The sequence below is a fragment of the Pseudophryne corroboree genome, chromosome 3 (assembly GCF_028390025.1).
Source record: "Pseudophryne corroboree isolate aPseCor3 chromosome 3, aPseCor3.hap2, whole genome shotgun sequence".
Lineage (NCBI taxonomy): Eukaryota > Metazoa > Chordata > Amphibia > Anura > Myobatrachidae > Pseudophryne > Pseudophryne corroboree.
Window position 1 is genome coordinate 455644050 of NC_086446.1, and position 19492 is coordinate 455663541.

A 19492-nucleotide genomic window follows, 5' to 3' on the forward strand; every position below is an offset into this window, starting at 1 on the left:
TAGGCCGCAGGACAGAATATGCCCAGTAAGGTGTACTGTGCACAGCAATTAGTCAGCAGAACGGAATATGCCCAGTAAGGTGTACTGTGCACAAAAACTAGGCCGCAGAATAGAATATGCCCAGTAAAATGTACTGTGCACAGCAATTAGGCCGCAGGACGGAATATGCCCAGTAAAATGTACAGTGCACAGCCATTAGGCATCAGAATGGAATAAGCCCAGTAAGATGTACAGTGCATAGCCATTAGGCCGCAGAATGGAATAAGCCCAGTAAGATTTACTGTGCACAGCAATTGGGCCGCAGAACAGAATATGCCCAGTAAGGTGTAATGTGCACAGCAATTAGTCGGTGGAACAGAACATGCCCCATAATGTGTACTGTTCAGAGCAGAATTAATAATGGCCAGTAATATATACCGTGCACAGCCATTAGGCCGCAGAATGGAATATGCCCTGTAAGATGTACTGTGCAAAGCAGATAGGCCGCAGAATGGAATATGCCCAGTACTAAACCATCAATATGGTCATTATTTGAGAACACAAATGGAGAAAATAAGTAGAATCGGACTTCTCTGTTACCTCATGTTTTTTATACGCAGCCTACCAGCTTTTAGAAATCTAAGTAATGAAACCTACATCCAGAACAAGGCTAATCAGAAATTTTAAAACAAGTATTTTGTGTGTGCTTAGTATATGTGTGTAATAATATCCAATAAAAAATGTTTTCAAAATCACATTTGGAACATTCAGTCATAAAAAATTAAAAAGGAGATTGATGGTAAGAACTAACCTTTGTTAAATTTCTTTCTGCGAGGTACACTTGATCCCACAGGGAATAACATCGGGGTGTAGAGTAAGATCTTGATCCGAGGCACCAACAGGCTAAAAGCTTTGACTGTTCCCAAAATGCTCAGCACCACCTCCTCTATAACCCCGCCTCCGTGCACAGGAGCTCAGTTTTGTTAACCAGTCCAATGCAGTAGCAGGTAAAAGAGACGACAACAGTTAGTAGCTACAGACACCACATTCTCACGACAGGAGAACGTATCAGCGGCTAATGCCATACCAACCCAAAGAAGCTAAGTGCGTCAGGGTGGACGCCCTGTGGAATCCAGTGTACCTCGCAGAAAGAGATTTAACAAAGGTAAGTTCTTACCATAAATCTCCTTTTCTGCAGCGGGGTACACTGGTATTCCACAGGGAATAACATTGGGATGTCCTAAAGCAGTTCCTCAGGGGAGGGGATGCACTGTAGCGGGCACAAGAACCCAGCGTCCAAAGGAAGCATCCTGGGAGGCGGAAGTACCGAAGACATAGAACCTTATGAACGTGTTCACTGAGGACCAAGTAGCCGCCTTGCACAATTGTTCAAGGGTCGCACCACGACGGGCCGCCCAAGAAGGTCCAACAGACCGAGTAGAATGGGCTTTGATGGTAGCAGGAGCTGGAAGGCCAGCCTGTACATAAGCATGTGCAATCACCATTCTAATCCATCTGGCCAAGGTCTGCTTGTTAGCAGGCCAGCCACGTTTGTGAAAACCAAACAGTACAAAGAGAGAATCAGACTTCCTAACGGAGGCTGTCCTCTTCACATAGATACTGAGAGCCCGTACCACATCCAAAGACCGCTCTTTGGAGGATAAATCCGGAGAGACAAAGGCCGGAACCACAATCTCCTGGTTAAGGTGGAAAGAAGACACCACCTTAGGTAGATAACCAGGGCGCGTCCGAAAAACCGCACGGTCACGGTGAAAAATCAGATAGGGGGACCTACAAGACAAATCTGATACCTGTCTAGCAGAGACAATAGCCAGCAGAAACAAGACCTTGAGGGAAAGCCACTAAAGGTCCACAGATTCAAGAGGTTCGAACGGAGACTCTTGCAAAGCTTCCAGAACTACCGACAAATACCAAGGAGCCACAGGTGGGACATAGGGAGGTTGAATCCATAAGACACCCGGGGGTAAATTTACTAAGGTCCCGATTTTGACCGAGATGCCGTTTTTTCATCAAAGTGTCATCTCGGTAATTTACTAAGCAATAATCACGGCAGTGATGAGGACATTCGTAATTTTATGGAAGTCCAACAAAAAAAATACAAATGAATACACCATCGGTCAAAACGCGGCTGTTTAAGTATGAATCTCGGTAATTTACTAAGAAGTGCAAAGCAAAAAACAAACAAACACTGCCGTGAAAAATTACAACTCGTAAAAAAGTGCTAAAAAAAACCAGACCTGCTTTTTTAATCCGTGATTGTATAGGCATGCAGGGATCCATGAGATCCGTGCATGTATATCAGTGGGAAGGGGTGGGAAAGTGGTTATTTTCTTTAAAAAAAATTGCGTGGGGTCCCCCCTCCTAAGCATAACCAGCCTCGGGCTCTTTGAGCCGATCCTGGTTGCAGAAATATGGGGAAAAAATTGACAGGGGTTCCCCCATATTTAAGCAACCAGCATCGGGCTCTGCGCCTGGGTCCTGGATCCAAAAATACGGGGGACAAAAAGAGTAGGGGTCCCCCGTATTTTTAAAACCAGCACCGGGCTCCACTAGCTGGACAGATAATGCCACAGCCGGGAGTCACTTTTATATAGTGCCCTGCGGCCGTGGCATCAAAAATCCAACTAGTCACCCCTGGCCGGGGTACCCTGGGGGAGTGGGGACCCCTTCAATCAAGGGGTCCCCCCCCCCCCAGCCACCCAAGGGCCAGGGGTGAAGCCCGAGGCTGTCCCCCCCCCATCCAATGGGCTGCGGATGGGGGGGCTGATAGCCTTTTGTGATAATGAAAAGATATTGTTTTTAGTAGCAGTACTACAAGGCCCAGCAAGCCTCCCCCGCATGCTGGTACTTGGAGAACCACAAGTACCAGCATGCGGCGGAAAAACGGGCCCGCTGGTACCTGTAGTACTACTACTAAAAAAATACCCAAAAAAAGACAAGACACACACACCGTGAAAGTAAAGATTTATTACATACATGCACACAAACATACATACATACTTACCTTATGTTCACACGAGGGTCTGTCCTCTTCTCCAGTAGAATCCAAGGGGTACCTGTTGAATAAATTCTACTCACCAGATCACGGGTCCCAGGGTCCTCGGGGCAAACATTTGTAATCCAGGTACTTGAATAAAATAACAAAACGGATACCCGAGCCACGAACTGAAAGGGGCCCCATGTTTTCACATGGGACTCCTTTCCCCGAATGCCAGAAACCCACTCTGACTGATGTCTAAGTGGGTTTCTTCAGCCAATCAGGGAGCGCTACGTTGTAGCACTCTCCTGATCGGCTGTGTGCTCCTGTACTGAGTGACAGGCGGCACACGGCAGTGTTACAATGTAGCGCCTATGCGCTCCATTGTAACCAATGGTGGGAACTTTCTGCCCTGCGGTTGACCTAAAGTGACGTCACCGCTGAGCAGAAAGTTCCCACCATTGGTTACAATGGAGCGCATAGGCGCTACATTGTAACACTGCCGTGTGCCGCCTGTCAGTCAGGACAGGAGCACACAGCCGATCAGGAGAGTGCTACAACGTAGCGCTCCCTGATTGGCTGAAGAAACCCACTTAGACATCAGTCAGAGTGGGTTTCTGGCATTCGGGGAAAGGAGTCCCATGTGAAAACATGGGGCCCCTTTCAGTTCGTGGCTCGGCTTTCCGTTTTGTTATTTTATTCAAGTACCTGGATTACAAATGGTTGCCCCGAGGACCCTGGGACCCGGGATCTGGTGAGTAGAATTTTTTCAACAGGTACCCCTTGGATTCTACTGGAGAAGAGGACAGACCCTCGTGTGAACATAAGGTAAGTATGTATGTATGTTTGTGTGGATGTATGTAATAAATCTTTACTTTCACGGTGTGTGTGTCTTGTCTTTTTTTGGGTATTTTTTTAGTAATAGTACTACAGGTACCAGTGGGCCCGTTTTTCCGCCGCATGCTGGTACTTGTGGTTCTCCAAGTACCAGCATGCGGGGGAGGCTTGCTGGGCCTTGTAGTACTGCTACTAAAAACAATATCTTTTCATTATCACAAAAGGCTATCAGCCCCCCCATCCGCAGCCCATTGGATGGGGGGGGACAGCCTCGGGCTTCACCCCTGGCCCTTGGGTGGCTGGGGGGGGGGGACCCCTTGATTGAAGGGGTCCCCACTCCCCCAGGGTACCCCGGCCAGGGGTGACTAGTTGGATTTTTGATGCCACGGCCGCAGGGCACTATATCAAAGTGACCCCCGGCTGTGGCATTATCTGTCCAGCTTGTGGAGCCCGGTGCTGGTTTTAAAAATACGGGGGACCCCTACTCTTTTTGTCCCCCGTATTTTTGGAACCAGGACCAGGCGCAGAGCCCGATGCTGGTTGCTTAAATATGGGGGAACCCCTGTCATTTTTTTTCCCATATTTCTGCAACCAGGATCGGCTCAAAGAGCCCGAGGCTGGTTATGCTTAGGAGAGGGGACCCCACGCAATTTTTTTTTTGGATTTTACAGTGTTTTATTTAAAAAAAAAAAAAAAATGAACCCCAGCACGGATCACACAGATCCGGCCGAGATTCATTGTAAAAAAGTCGGCAGTGTAAAAAGTCGGCCGTAAAAATAAAAAAAAAAACACGAATGACATCGACATCGGAACAAAAGAAAAACCCGAATACGGCAGCTTAGTAAATCCGTCGTAACAAATTCAAAAAGATGCAGTTTTACACTTTCGATGTCATTCGTGATTGAACTTTGACCTGAAACGGGAAAATACGAATGTTAGTAAATTTACCCCCCTGAGTGAATAAAACCACACAGTTTTGACTGTCTAGCCACTAATGGTTTTAACTGTCAAACCTGTGTAACAATCAAGCGCACTAAAATTAACTCCTAAGATGGGTACCAATTTTAAATAATATATTTGCAGCTTCCAATAGAGTATTCTACCTTACTCCAAACAAAACACTAAAAACATGTACCATATGAAAATATATTACAAGGAAGCGCATATATATATTTGATTAAAAATTGTAGATATTTTTATTTTTTAATAATCAATTTTCTTAATAATGCAAAACATAAGGGGGCGTGGCCACGGCGGCAAGGGACTAGGCAGCAGGATCGAGGAGCTCCCTGGATATTAATCCTGTATCGATCCTGGGGCTCCTTTTGTGGTCTTCTCTGGACTCCTCTCCTGTCTGGCGGCACTGGGGAGGCGGCAGGCACCGTTGTGGACCCGTGTGAGTGTCCCCGGCTCGCGCCAGCGGCCGCCCGGACTCCGGGCCTAGGCCGCAATTCAGTCCCCGGCCTCGATTTTGGAGCTCCGCCAGGCGCGCGCGCGCACACGATCGCGCACCCGAGGCGGCCACAGCGGCACAGGAGGAAAGCGGCACCCCACTCCTGCACCCCCAGGGCTCCACACATAAATGATCCTGCTCCCCTGAAGGCTGGTGCAGGGAGGGAAGAAGGGGAAGTCTGTGTGCTGGGCGGCCATTTTACTTACAGCTCCCTGTGTCTCTCCTCACAGCAGAGTGCAGTTTGGGTGAAGATTGTACTGGGCTGGAGGATTAGTACTGGTCCCAGCTGCCCTGCCTATTGCTTATGCTGTTGGAATACCATACACTGGACATATTTATTTATACCACTGGACTCCCCTGGTCCCCCTTCTCCCTTCAATATAACAGCTGGCTATCCCAGTGCCTGGCGTGCTGCTGATACAGCATTTACCACCCACTGCTATACTTCTTGACACTGAATATCGGGACTCTGAGTATTGCTAGGCCTTGATACGATGGTGAGGGGCGGCCAGAGTGCGGCCGCGGCTAAACTGGAGAAGTTTGCTCGACAGCCTGCAACCCAGTCGACGCAGTCATCTCCTAAGCTCTCCCCCCCTGCCAGAATGGATCCCTCGGCCGGGGCCGACTCAGGGGCGAATACACAGCCATCTGCTCCTTCCATCCAGCAGGTCCTGGAGGTCATAGCGGCCAGTGAACAGCGTCTGTCAGACTAGATGGAGAAGGTGCAGTGTGATTTATCACTGCTGCGACAGGACGTCCAGCGAGTGCGGGAGAGGGTGGGCGAAACTGAGACAAGGGTCTCCAACTTGGAAGACCTCAGCGGCCCTTTACAACGATCGGTGTCTGCAGTTACACAACAAGTCACAACGATGCAAACCAAACTCCTGGACATGGAGGGCAGACTCTGCAGAAATAACGTGAGGTTCGTAGGCCTCCCCGAAAAGGAAGAGGGGGCACACCCCGAAGATTTCTTGGAGTCCTGGCTAAAAGAGGTATATGGTGCTGAATCCTTTACCTCTCAGTTTGCAGTGGAGCGGGCTCACCGCGTGCCCTTCCGGCCTTTACCCCCAGGCGCCCCACCACGAACTTTTATAGCAAAATTCCTGCACTACAAGGACCGGGACTCTGTCCTGCGCCTGGGACGCGTGAAGGGCCCCCTGATCCGGAATGGAATCCGGGTGTCGGCATTTCCGGACTTTGCAGCGGACGTTCAAAAAGACCGGGCCCAGTTTCTTCCCATTAAGCGACGCCTTCGTGACCTGAATCTGTCCTACTCGATGCTGTTTCCCTCCAGGTTGCGTGTGGTGGCGGACGGGGAGACCAAATTCTTCAGCTCGCCCAGGCAGGCGGCTTCCTGGTTGGACAGATATGCTCCGGGGGTCCGCCAGCTGGCTCCAGACTGACATCGGGTCGCCGTCCTCTATGGGCCCACATTCCGCAAGTATAAGTCCAGGGAGCTTCCTCTCGTTTAGTGGTTCTGGACTTTGCTGAGAAGTGTTATAAACGTATAAACGCATAAAGGTTTTGGTATTGGGGTTGTTTTGATCTGTACGCCTGGTACAGTGTTGCCGTAGGCTTTGGGATCTCCAGGGCTAAAGTTTGGTTAGGGATATGGGTATGCCACAGTTCGGGGAGGTATACGGGGTGGGGGGATGTTTGGGGGCCGTTGTTGGCCTCTCAGCAGTTTTTCTGTTATATGTTTTGAATTTACGAAGCCTATATACTTGTTATTCAGGAGGGTGTGGTGGGGTTGCACTGTTTTCTGGGGTTCGGCTCGGGGTCCGGGGCCTGCGGACGACATGATTACGTGAGCGGAGCGCCGGGTGGACGGGCGGTTGCTAGGAGTGTTGTGCCCCTGTTGATAACTTGGCCGACATGCCTCCCTTAAAAATGTTGGCGTGGAATGTCCGGGGCATCAACAACAAAGTTAAGCGATCCTTAGTATTTAAAATGATCAAGAAATATGGCCCGGATATCATTTGTTTAAGCGAAACCCACTTGGAGGGAAATAGGCTGTTGTCGCTCCGTAGGCCTTGGGTGGGGTGGGCGTATCATTCCTCGCACTCCTCTTATTCCCGAGGGGTGTCGGTAATGATAAAGAGGACTGTTCAGTTTGAGATGATCAGGGTAAATACAGATCCACACGGTAGATACGTGTTCCTAGAATGTAAACTGTTTTCACGTAATTTTTTCCTATTGTCTGTGTATGTTCCCCCCCCGTTTTCATATGATGTCCTGCAAAAGGCCGCCTCATTTGTTGCCTCCTCCCCCCACACCCCTGTCATCTGCCTGGGGGACTTCAACACTGTGTTGGATGCCTCTTTGGATAGATGGAGGGCTCCTCGAGATCAAGGGGCGGGGGGCGGCTTAATTTCATCTAGATCTAAATTCGCAGACTTTATAGATAGCATGCAGTGGGTAGACGCCTGGAGGATTCGGAATCCTAATCTTCGGCAATACTCCTGTTATTCGGGTACACATGGCTCTTTTTCCAGAATCGACCTGGCCCTGGTCTCGCCTGGGCTTCTGCCTGGCGTGACGGATGTCCGTTACGAAGCACGGGGGGTGTCCGATCATTCACCCCTGGTGCTGTCAATAGATGGGGAATGTCAGAGGGGACAGTCATATTGGCGGCTGCATCCATCTTGGCTGGCCCAGCTGGGCGATTGCCCGGATTTAGCGCCCACATGGGAGGGATTTTTTGCAGATAATGCGGGAACGGCCCCGGTTGTTTGGGATGCAGTCAAAGCGTATTTGCGAGGTACATTGATTGGCAAAATTGCTGCCTGCAAGGTGGCTCGCAGGGCGACGGAAAGACAACTTGAGACTGAGTGTAGGGATCTGGAGACGCGATACCTGACTGAGGGTACCCCTGCGCTGAAAACCCGCTGGCTGGTGGCTCAGGAGCCTGGCTCGCTCACCTTTCAGACAAAAATGCACGTTCCCTCTTGTTTAGGGCCACTAACATCTATATGCAGGCGGACAGACCAGGTAGTTTGATGGCCCACTTAGTGCATTATGACCGACCTGGGACCACGATAGCGCAGCTGCTTGACTTTGACGGCTCCACGGTAGATAACACCCCTGACATCGCACAGATGTTCCTCAGCTACTTTAGGGAGGTATATGATAGCCGACTGACATGTTCCACGGAGGACTTAGACCTATACCTGACAAATATTCCCCTTTCTAAACTCTCCCCTGAGGCTAGGGACGCCTTGGACGCGCCTCTGACCCTGGAGGAGGTGACGTCGGCGGTGGAGGTGTCTCCTAGTGGTAAAATCCCCGGGTAGTGACGGTATTCCCACGGAACTGTATAAACAATACATTGAGTTCTTTGGTCCTCAGCTGCTTGACACGTATGTTGATATGTTTGCCGCTAACAGCCTTCCTCCCTCAATGTCCGAGGCGATTCTCATAATGCTTCCAAAACCTGGTAAGGACCCCAAGCTGTTGGAGTCCTACAGGCCGATATCCCTTATCCCCACCGATGCCAAGATCCTGGCGAAAATTCTTGCGGTCCGGCTCAACCTAGTAATTGAATCTATAATTCATCCGGATCAAACCGGCTTCATGCCTGGGAAATCCACATCCATTAATCTGCGCAGGCTGTACACTATTTTGCAGGCTCCTCATGACTTCCCCTCGGACGCGGCTGTGGTCTCACTGGATGCAGCCAAGGCATTTGACAGCGTTGAGTGGCCTTACCTGTGGGGAGTCATGAGGAACATGGGCTTTGGCCCAAACTTTATACAATGGATCAAATTGCTATACCAGAATCCACGCGCCAGGGTCCTCGTGAACGGCTACATTTCCTCCTCCTTCCCTTTGACACGGGGCACCAGACAGGGATGCCCCCTCTCCTGCCCTGTTTGCCATAGCCATAGAGCCCCTGGCTTGCTTGATCAGGTCGCACCCGGACATTGGGGGAATAGATACGGGTTCCTGCACTGATAAAATAGCCCTTTATGCGGATGACTTGCTGTTATTCCTTCGAGACTACGCGGTGGAGATGCCCACTGTGTTGCGGGTCATTGAGACCTTTGGTGGGTATTCGGGTCTCCGCATAAACTGGTCCAAATCGTTTATTATGCCCATTATAGGCTCCCTCCCCCAGGTTCCGAAAATATCCCTACCGCTGTGTTGGACAGTCCAGTTTAAGTACCTCGGGATCCTAATTACCAACGACCCATCAGACTTTGTACCCTTAAACCTTGACCCTCTTGTACAGACAGTAGTGCGCAAATCGAGAGCTTGGTGTAAGCTTCCACTGACAATGACGGGTAGGGTCGGCCTCATTAAAATGGTAGATTTGCCTAAACTATTGTATGTTCTCTTGCAGTCCCCTGTATACATCTTTCCAGCCTTCTTCAGGAAATTAAATAGTGTCCTGACGTCCTTGATATGGGCCAATAAAAGATCTAGAATAAAATTAACCACCCTTACCAGACAAAAAAGGGACGGCGGCTTGGCCTTGCCCCACTTCCAACTGTATTACTATGCTGCTCAGCTATCACATATCGGTATGTGGCTTCGAGGAGGGGAGGGGACTGGACTGGGTTGGGCATTCCTTCGGTGCTATTACCCGGATCTTTCCCCGACACAGGTCCTGGTGGGGGGAAACCCTTCTAGATTCTCACCTCCTATTGTCTTTCAGGCTATGAAGATATGGCTAGCATTGAAGGGCCTGCTTGGGTACGAGGGTATGGACCCGGACACTCCCCTATGGCACTCCACATTGCTTAGCGAACTGGGGTCTCTAGAGGGCGGGGAGGTGTGGGCTCCATATTCGATAGTCTCACTGTCCCAGTTATATAGTGATGGTTCATTGAAATTGTTTCAGCAATTAAAGGAGGAGTTTGGACTCCCGAACTCTCACTTTTACAGATTTTTACAGCTCAGGCACGCCTTGCGGGCGCAGTTCGGAGATTCTCCCCCGGCGCTCCTCCCCTTCCCCATAAAAACATTTCTACATTCACTGGGTCGAGTCGAGGTGATTTCCTTCACCTACTCATACCTTCTTCAAACAATACATGCAGACCCGCTCTCGGATCTTCGGGAGAACTGGGAGTGTGACTTGGGTCCCATAGACGGGGAAGACTGGGAGGGCGCTCTGGGCAATCCGAGCCAGGTTACCAAATTGCTGCGGTTTCAGCAGATACAGCTTTTCATTCTGCATAGATCATACATGACGCCGAGCAGGCTGGCCAGATTTAGGTCTGATAGTGCTGATGTTTGCCCCAAGTGCGGGGCTGCCGGAGGCACATTCTGGCACCTCGTATGGGAATGCCCGTTGCTGCAGGTGTTCTGGGCTGGGGTCGGGTCGATTCTGGAACATACGGGGATACCGAGAGGTTTGTTGACCCCGAGATTTTGTATTTTGGGGGTGGGCGATTCTGACTCAGGGTCCCGATGGGAAAGCATGTATGCCCGCAGTGTGTGCGCTCTTGCAAAGGTGTGTATTGCGCGGACATGGATGGCCCCGCGTCCTCCCACGATACCTGCTTTCAAAAGTTTGGTAAACGATAATCTATTAAAAGAACGCTATGTATATATGAAATATAATGCCCTTACCAAATACGAGAAGATATGGTCTCCCTGGATCAATTCCACATACTCCTCCCTTGCCCTTCAGATTTAGAGGGCACCGGCTTCCGCTGCGGAGCGTTAATTGGGCCCTGGGGCGCTGGGCCGAGCCTTTACCTCCCCTTTAACGAAGTTGTTTAACTATCTAGCTGCCACACCGCACCATACACACCTTGGCTTGACTAGGCTTGAGTTTGTTTCAGAGGGTTCTGTTCGGGGGTAGTGGGGTTGTGGGCTATATAAGGCCTACTAGACGGGGTAATTACAATAAAGGTTTGGGGAGAAAATATCTAAAATGATAAGTATGTGAATCATGACCTGTTTACAGACTTCAGAAAATATGCATATTGTGGAAAGACTGCACGGGAATAGCAATACGGGGAATGGCATTCGTATATGTATACCCTTGGAAAAACGTATGACTCTGAATATCGTGTAATTCTAATTGTGCTTCCCAGTGTACACTGAAATGTCTATCTTTAATATGCTGTTGAATAAAAAATTACTCTATTTAAAAAAAATAATGCAAAACATAATGTAACTTTAAAACACACCAAATCTGCAGTGCAAAGAAGTCCAGAAACCGTGACTATTACCGTCCAGATAACCATATACCGCTGGAGCTCCAATATGGATATTCTTTAAGCACACAAGGTGCTATTTCTGTAACTCCCCGGTGAAGAGCTGGTTACTTTAAATGATATATGTTGTTACTTTGTATCCACAAGCCAGAACAATATACTTTTGTAGAAACTGCAGGTATTCACAATGTACCTGCCGCACAGCAGCTAGTGTCCCCTTTCTCTCCCCACCGCCAATGATTATTGCTCACCACAGCCGTATGTTGAAGCCTCAGTACAGCTAGATCTTAAACGGTTAGTACCGAAGTTCTCCGGCGGGAGCGGCGGTAACAGCAACGTCCACGGGGGAAGGGTGCACACTTTCAAAGTTGGTTTCAAGTGATTCTTCCAAAGTGTCCTCTGGCATAGAGGGATTCTGGACAGCCTGCCGGTGTTTTAAATGGATCCTTAACGCGTTTCTCCGTGCTTCCAATCTCACGGTTTCATCAGACCTTCTGATGAAACCGTGAGAATGGAAGCACGGAGAAACGTGTTAAGGATCCATTTAAAACACCGGCAGGCTGTCCAGAATCCCTCTATGCCAGAGGACACTTTGGAAGAATCACTTGAAACCAACTTTGAAAGTGTGCACCCTTCCCCCGTGGACGTTGCTGTTACCGCCGCTCCCGCCGGAGAACTTCGGTACTAACCGTTTAAGATCTAGCTGTACTGAGGCTTCAACATACGGCTGTGGTGAGCAATAATCATTGGCGGTGGGGAGAGAAAGGGGACACTAGCTGCTGTGCGGCAGGTACATTGTGAATACCTGCAGTTTCTACAAAAGTATATTGTTCTGGCTTGTGGATACAAAGTAACAACATATATCATTTAAAGTAACCAGCTCTTCACCGGGGAGTTACAGAAATAGCACCTTGTGTGCTTAAAGAATATCCATATTGGAGCTCCAGCGGTATATGGTTATCTGGACGGTAATAGTCACGGTTTCTGGACTTCTTTGCACTGCAGATTTGGTGTGTTTTAAAGTTACATTATGTTTTGCATTATTAAGAAAATTGATTATTAAAAAAAAAAAAATATCTACAATTTTTAATAAAATATATATATGCGCTTCCTTGTAATATATTTTCATATGGTACCCTGAGTGAATGTATGAACATCAGGAGAGTCGCAATTTTTCTCTGAAACCATACCAACAAAGCAGAAATATGAACCTTGAGGGAGGCCAGCCGAAAGCCCAAGTCCTGTTGTAGCAAGGCCAAAAGTTTGGCTGTACAAAACTTGTAAATGTCATGATTGTTAGATGCGCACCAAGCAAAGTAAGAATTCCAGACCTATTGTAAATCCGAGCAGAAGCCGGCTTACGGGCCTTCAACATCGTTTGAATGACCACCTCAGAAAATCCTTTGGCCCTCAGTACGGAAGCTTCAAGAGCCACGCCGTCAAAGCCAGTCGGGCCAACTCCTGGTAAACACAAGGGCCCTGAACAACAAGGTCTGGTCGTTGCGGAAGCAGAAGAGAACACTCTAACGAGAGACCCTGCAGGTCTGAGAACCAATGCCGTCTGGGCCACGCTGGAGCTATTAGAAGAAGGATTCCTCCCTCTTGCTTGAACTTCCTCACTACTCTGGGCAGGAGTGACACCGGAGGGAACACGTACGGCAGCCGAAAGTTCCATGGAATTGCCAGTGCGTCCACGAACGCTGCTTGAGAATCCCTTGTTCTTGCTCCGAAGACTGGAACCTTGTGATTGTGTCGAGACGCCATCAGGTCTACATCTGGTAGGCCCCACTAGTCCACTAAGAGTTGATATACTTCTGGATGAAGGCTCCACTCTCCGGCGTGTACGTCCTGACGACTGAGGAAGTCCGCTTCCCAGTTGAGGACCCCCGGAATGAACACAGCCGATATGGCTGGTAGATGGCGTTCTGCCCATTGAAGAATCTTTGACACTTCCATCATTGCCATGTGGCTTCAAGTGCCGCTTTGATGATCTATGTACGCCACCGTGGTGGCGTTGTCGGACTGTACTTGTTCAGGCCTGTTCAGTACCAGATGCTGGGCCAGTTTCAGAGCATTGAACACTGCCCGCAATTCCAGAATGTTTATCGGGAGGAGAGACTCCTCCCTGGTCAAACGACCCTGAAGAGAGTGTTTCTCCAACACAGCGCCCCAACCCCTCAGACTGGCATCCGTCGCCAGAAGAAACCAGCTGGAGATCCAGAAGGGACGACCCCTGCTCAATCGGCAGTCCTGCAGCCACCAGGTCAGTGACAGACGGACCTCCGGAGACAAGGAGATCATTTGAGACCTGATCCGGTGAGGCAGGCCGTTCCACTTGGCAAGAATCAGTTTCTGCAAAGGGCGGGAATGAAATTGAGTATACTCCACCATGTCGAAAGCAGACACCATGAGACCTAGTACTTGCATCGCCGAGTGTATCGACACACGTGGACGAGAGAGGAAGCAACGTATCTTGTCCTGAAGCTTCAGGACTTTCTCCTGTGACAAAAACAACCTCTGGTTGAGGCACCGGCACTACCACTCCAGTGTCAAGGAGGGATTGTACCACTGAACGGAGAGTTGTTGCCTTCACCTGATCTGAAGGGATGTCCGTCAGGCAACAGCGAGGAGGGGGACGTGTCTTGAAGGATATAGCGTATCCGTGAGTGATGACTTCCCATACCCAAGCGTCTGAAGTGGTCTTCAACCATACCTGGGTGAACTGTAGAAGTCGGCCTCCCACCCTGGGATCCCCCAGGGGGAGCCCACCTCGTCATGCCGCAGGCTTGTCAGATTTGGAAGCAGGCCGACGGGCAGCCCAGGCACGTTTAGGCTTGGGCTTGGTGGTTTTGGAAGTGCAAGACTGTTTCGGGTACGCCTGATTCTTTGCTTTACCCAGAGCGCAAAAGTAACGAAAGGAAGTACTCTTAGCCTTCTGTGCCGAAGGAGTAGTACTAGATAGACATGTAGTCTTAGCAGACGTCAAGTCAGCGACAATCTTGTTGAGATCCTCACCAAAGAGGATGTTTCCTTTAAACGGGAGCACCTCCAGGGTTTTCTTAAGAGTCCAATTCCACCGACCAAGACCGTAACCAGAGAATACGGCGAGCCAAAATGGATGTCGTAGCAGCCTTGGCACCCAGAACACCGGCATCTGAAGCTGCTTCTTTAATGTAATGAGATGCCGTGACAATATAAGAGAGACATTGTCTGGCATGTTCAGGAAAATCGGACGGAAACTCAGCCTCTATTTCCTGAGCCCACGCCTCAATAGCTTCTGCGGCCCAAGTAGCCGCAATGGTGGACCTATGCGCAGCCCCTGCCAGGGTATAGATAGCTCTTAAGCAGCCCTCCACACGCTTATCCGTTGGCTCCTTGAGAGAAGTGACGGTAGTAACAGGCAGAGCAGATGACACCACCAGCCAAGCGATTTGCGAAGTCCACCGGCGGTGGCGTTTCCCAATTTTTACTCAATTCTGCCGCAAGGGGACAGCGGACTAACATTATTTATTTATTTATGAACAGTTTCTCATATAGCGCAGCATATTCCGTTGCACTTTACAATTAGAACAACAGTAATAGAACAAAACTGGGTAAAAACAGACAGACATAGGGGTATATGCAATTGCGGTCGAATTCACGAAAATGTCGAAAAACGGGACATTTTCGCCCAAAAAAAAAATTCGACAATGCAATACAGTACTTTTCGTCAAAAAAACGGCCATTCCAAATTCGACTTTTTGAAATTCGACATTTGTCAAATTCGACATTTCTGCAATGGTACAAATGCGGCATTTCGACAAAAGTATATTCAATTGAAGATTGTAAATTCGACAACAGTGCTTTTAGACAGTAAATTCGTCATTTTCAATCTGCCACACTTTGCTGGCGGAATCTAATAAAAAAAAATTAAAACATGTTTTTTTTTGTGTTTTTTTTATTGGCAATAGCATATCTATTTATATTAGAAGGGATTAGGTACTTGGTTTGTCTATTTAGGAGGCACAAGTATTATTTATATATTTTTAAAAATATAATTATTTTTTTATTTTATTTTTAATGGAAAAACGGTAAAAAACCCGAAAAAAAATTGCGTGGGGTCCCCCCTCCTAAGCATAACCAGCCTCGGGCTCTTTGAGCCGGTCCTGGTTGCCAAAATACGGGGAAAAAAATGACAGGGGATCCCCCGTATTTTAACAAACAGCACCGGGCTCTGCGCCTAGTCCTGGTGCAAAAAATACGGGGGACAAAAAGAGTAGGGGTCCCCCATATATTTTGGACCAGCACCGGGCTCCACTAGCTGGACAGATAATGCCACAGCCGGGGGTCACTTTTATACAGCGCCCTGCGGCTGTGGCATTAAATACCCAACTAGTCACCCCTGGCCTTGGTACCCTGGAGGAGTGGGGACCCCTTCAATCAAGGGGTCCCCCCCCCCAGCCACCCAAGGGCCAGGGGTGAAGCCCGAGGCTGTCCCCCCCCCTATCCAAGGGCAGCGGATGGGGGGCTGATAGCCTTGAGTAAAATGCACGAATATTGTTTTTTCCAGAAGAACTACAAGTCCCAGCAAGCCTCCCCCGCAAGCTGGTACTTGGAGAACCACAAGTACCAGCATGCGGGTGGAAAAACGGGCCTGCTGGTACCTGTAGTTCTACTGGAAAAAAATACCCAAATAAAAACAGGACACGCACACATTGAAAGTAAAAGTTTATTTCATACATGCCGACACATACATACTTACCTATGTTGACCCGCCGACTGCCACGTCTCCAATGTCGCCGACGACCCGGGGTACCTGTGAATAAAATTATACTCACCTCAATCCAGTGTCCTGTGATTTGTAATCCACGTACTTGGCAAAACAAAAAAACGAATACCCGGACCACACGGACTGAAAGGGGTCCCATGTTTACACATGGGACCCCTTTCCCCGAATGCAGAGACCCCCCGTGACTCCTGTCACAGAAAGGTCCCTTCAGCCAAGCAGGAAGCGCCACTTCGTGGCACTCTCCTGATTGGCTTTGCGCGTCTGAGCTGGCAGACAGCGAATCGCACAGCTCCCTCCATTAGTTTCAATGGTGGGAACTTTGCGGTCAGCGGTGGGGTTACCTGCGGGTCAGCCGCTGACCGCGGGTGACCTTCCCGCTGACCGCAAAGTTCCCACCATTGAAAGTAATGGAGGGGGCTGTGCAATGCGCGTCTGAGCTCAGACGCGCAGAGCCAATCAGGTGAGTGATTAACCGCAGGGACCATATAAGGCTGATAATGCACAGGAGGTCCCATAGGGGGCGCAAGTCTAGTTACCAGCGTAGTCAGTAAGTTAGAAAAGGCAGACCAAGGTGGACCCTGATGTGCCCCCGTTGTTACAAACTGACTGGGTGGTACAGAACCCCCAAAACCTGACCCCTCCGCAGCCATGTTATCCTCAAATGCATCTGGGACATCATAGCCGCGCACAGCGGAATCAGCCTCAGACCCATCGCCCCCTGTAGCGGACATAATATGAAAGCGTAAACCACGGGCGACACAGTACAATGTCGGGAGATAGAATACCTCACACAAACCCCCTGTGCAGTTTGACAGTACAAACAGAGGATTTCTGAGGTAAAATGTGAATGAAAAACACAGAGAAAAATACAAAATACATATATCCTGTGAAATACCTATATTATCTAATAACCTTGATGCACAGAGCTTCCTCAGGTTACAGAATATAGGGATAGCAGTAGGAGTGAAATACACAGAGTAGAGATCACCCAGCAGCTATATGCACACACACAGAGTCACATGTACAATGCAGGAATTATGACAAACAATAAAACTGCACTGTACTAGCGATACTATTACTGAGTAAGGCTATGTATATAAACAGATATATCAATGCACAGTAAATACTGGATGAATATCACAGGGTACTTGTACTAAACAACCTGAAGTATGCACTTGTTCTTAACTAACACTGTCTAAACGACATGTAGAATACTTAAGTGTCCTGTAAATGCACAGCACTGATGAAGCAGGCGGCTTTACAGAGGAGGTATCACCCAGCAGTCCCAGAATCAGCGCAGCATGTGTGTAATGGCGCCCAAACGCTGACAGGCAGTGAGGGAGACAGAGAGATGCAGCTCCAGGGCGGGAACATTTACTCTAAATGGCGCCCAGGGGCTGGGGAAAGGGCTACAGGCCAGAGCCTTATCCCCTTGCTGGACTTCACCACCAGGTGCTGCGGGCCTTTAATAAAATGGATTATAGCCTAATCCGACCTGTGCCCTTGCCCTGGTGGTCTAGTGGGGTCCCTGTACGTCCACAGTGTCCATGCCAGCGCGCGCAGCACGCCTCCTAATGGCCGCACCGGATCGCGATTTCCAGCGGGTCTTGCCTGGGGGACCCTCTTACCTCCTCCCTGAGTGCGGCCACGCGATGCCAGAGAACTTTGGTTAGTGTGTGTGCCCTGGGTGAAGAACCGAAGCCTCGGCTGTAAGTACCTGGCAACCAGGGACGCTGGAGTATACAGCGCCGCTGGGGGAGGTGATGGAGCTGCAGCAGGAGATATCAGAATGATATCTAGCACTAGAGTGCCTCTGCTGCAGCCCTTGAAGTCTTCTATCTTCTTTAAAATAGCTCTTCTTAGGGCAGCTGGAGCAGCCGTGCCTGTTAGCTGCCTGCACTGCAGACACCAACTTACAAACTGTGCTCATGTGCATGGAGGAGGGGTTATAGAGGAGGTGGCGCTGAGCATCTTGGGAACAGTCAAAGCTTTTAGCCTGTTGGTGCCTTGGATCAAGATCCTACTCTACACCCCGATGTTATTCCCTGTGGAATACCAGTGTACCCCGCTGCAGAAATACTTATTAAATTTGCTATATTTTAGATTATGGCACTTCTTGCAACCACTGCTCTTTGAAGCAGTTATTTACCGCATACTTATTATCAAATGAATCACAGTTCTAAGAGGAAACTGGACATTCGCCAACTGTGGCCTGTCTAGAGCTTATCCGAATCTAGCCTCCAGGGATTCCTGTAACCATGAGTGGATTGTAGCACACATAAAAGTTGGTGAGGCCAGAAGGAGGAGGATTAAGTGGTCCAGGAAAAATGTTACTTACAGAAGTATCTCCCAGCCAAGGGTGGATATCTCGGTTTTGCTACTTGAGGCAGCAACTAAAGTGGAGTCTTTATACAGGTTGAGTATCCCTTATCCAAAATGCTTGGGACCAGAAGTATTTTGGATATCAGATTTTTCCGTATTTTGGAATAATTGCATACCATAATGAGATATCATGGTGATGGGACCTAAATCTAAGCACAGAATGCATTTATGTTTCATATACACCTTATACACACAGCCTGAAGGCAATTTTAGCCAATATTTTTTATAACTTTGTGCATTAAACAAAGTCTGTGTACATTCACACAATTCATTTATGTTTCATATACACCTTATACACACAGCCTGAAGGTCATCATTTAATACAATATTTTTAATAACTTTGTGTATTAAACAAAGTTTGTGTATATTGAGTCATCAAAAAACAAAGATTTCACTATCTCACTCTTATTCAAAAAAGTCCGTATTTCGGAATATTCCGTATTTCGGAATATTTGGATATGGGATACTCAACCTGTACTTCTTTACAAAATATTGATATATTTTATTGAACTGAAAAGGCACTTAAGGTGCATACACACTTGCCGAGAAAGTAAACAACATCGCATTTTCACCCTTCCGGAACGTTGTCGTTTACTTTCTCGGCAAGTGTGTATGCCTCAGACGACGAGCGTTGCACGGCCCCACGGGTCATGAATGACCCTCGCTGTTAGCCTTGCATGCAGCTCAATTTGGACTGTCGTCCAAGAGATGCCTGAACGACCCAGCCGCAGCGTGATATGGTCGTCATATCGCTCAGTGTGTATGCACTGCTGCCGACCTCCCGGCCCGGGAGGGAGAAACACTAGGCGATATCGCTCGTAGAGCACATCGCCTAGTGTGTACCCACCTTTACATTTACTTTATTCAATATTAGAGCTATCATTTCACAATCACAGTAAAACACATTT

General features: G+C 48.7%; 1 protein-coding gene across 4 annotated transcripts in view; it reads right to left on the reverse strand.

The window, feature by feature from the left end:
- TMEM94 (transmembrane protein 94) overlaps positions 1-19492 on the reverse strand; it is a 182576-nt gene that overhangs the window by 124680 nt on the left and 38404 nt on the right. The window lies entirely within an intron of this gene.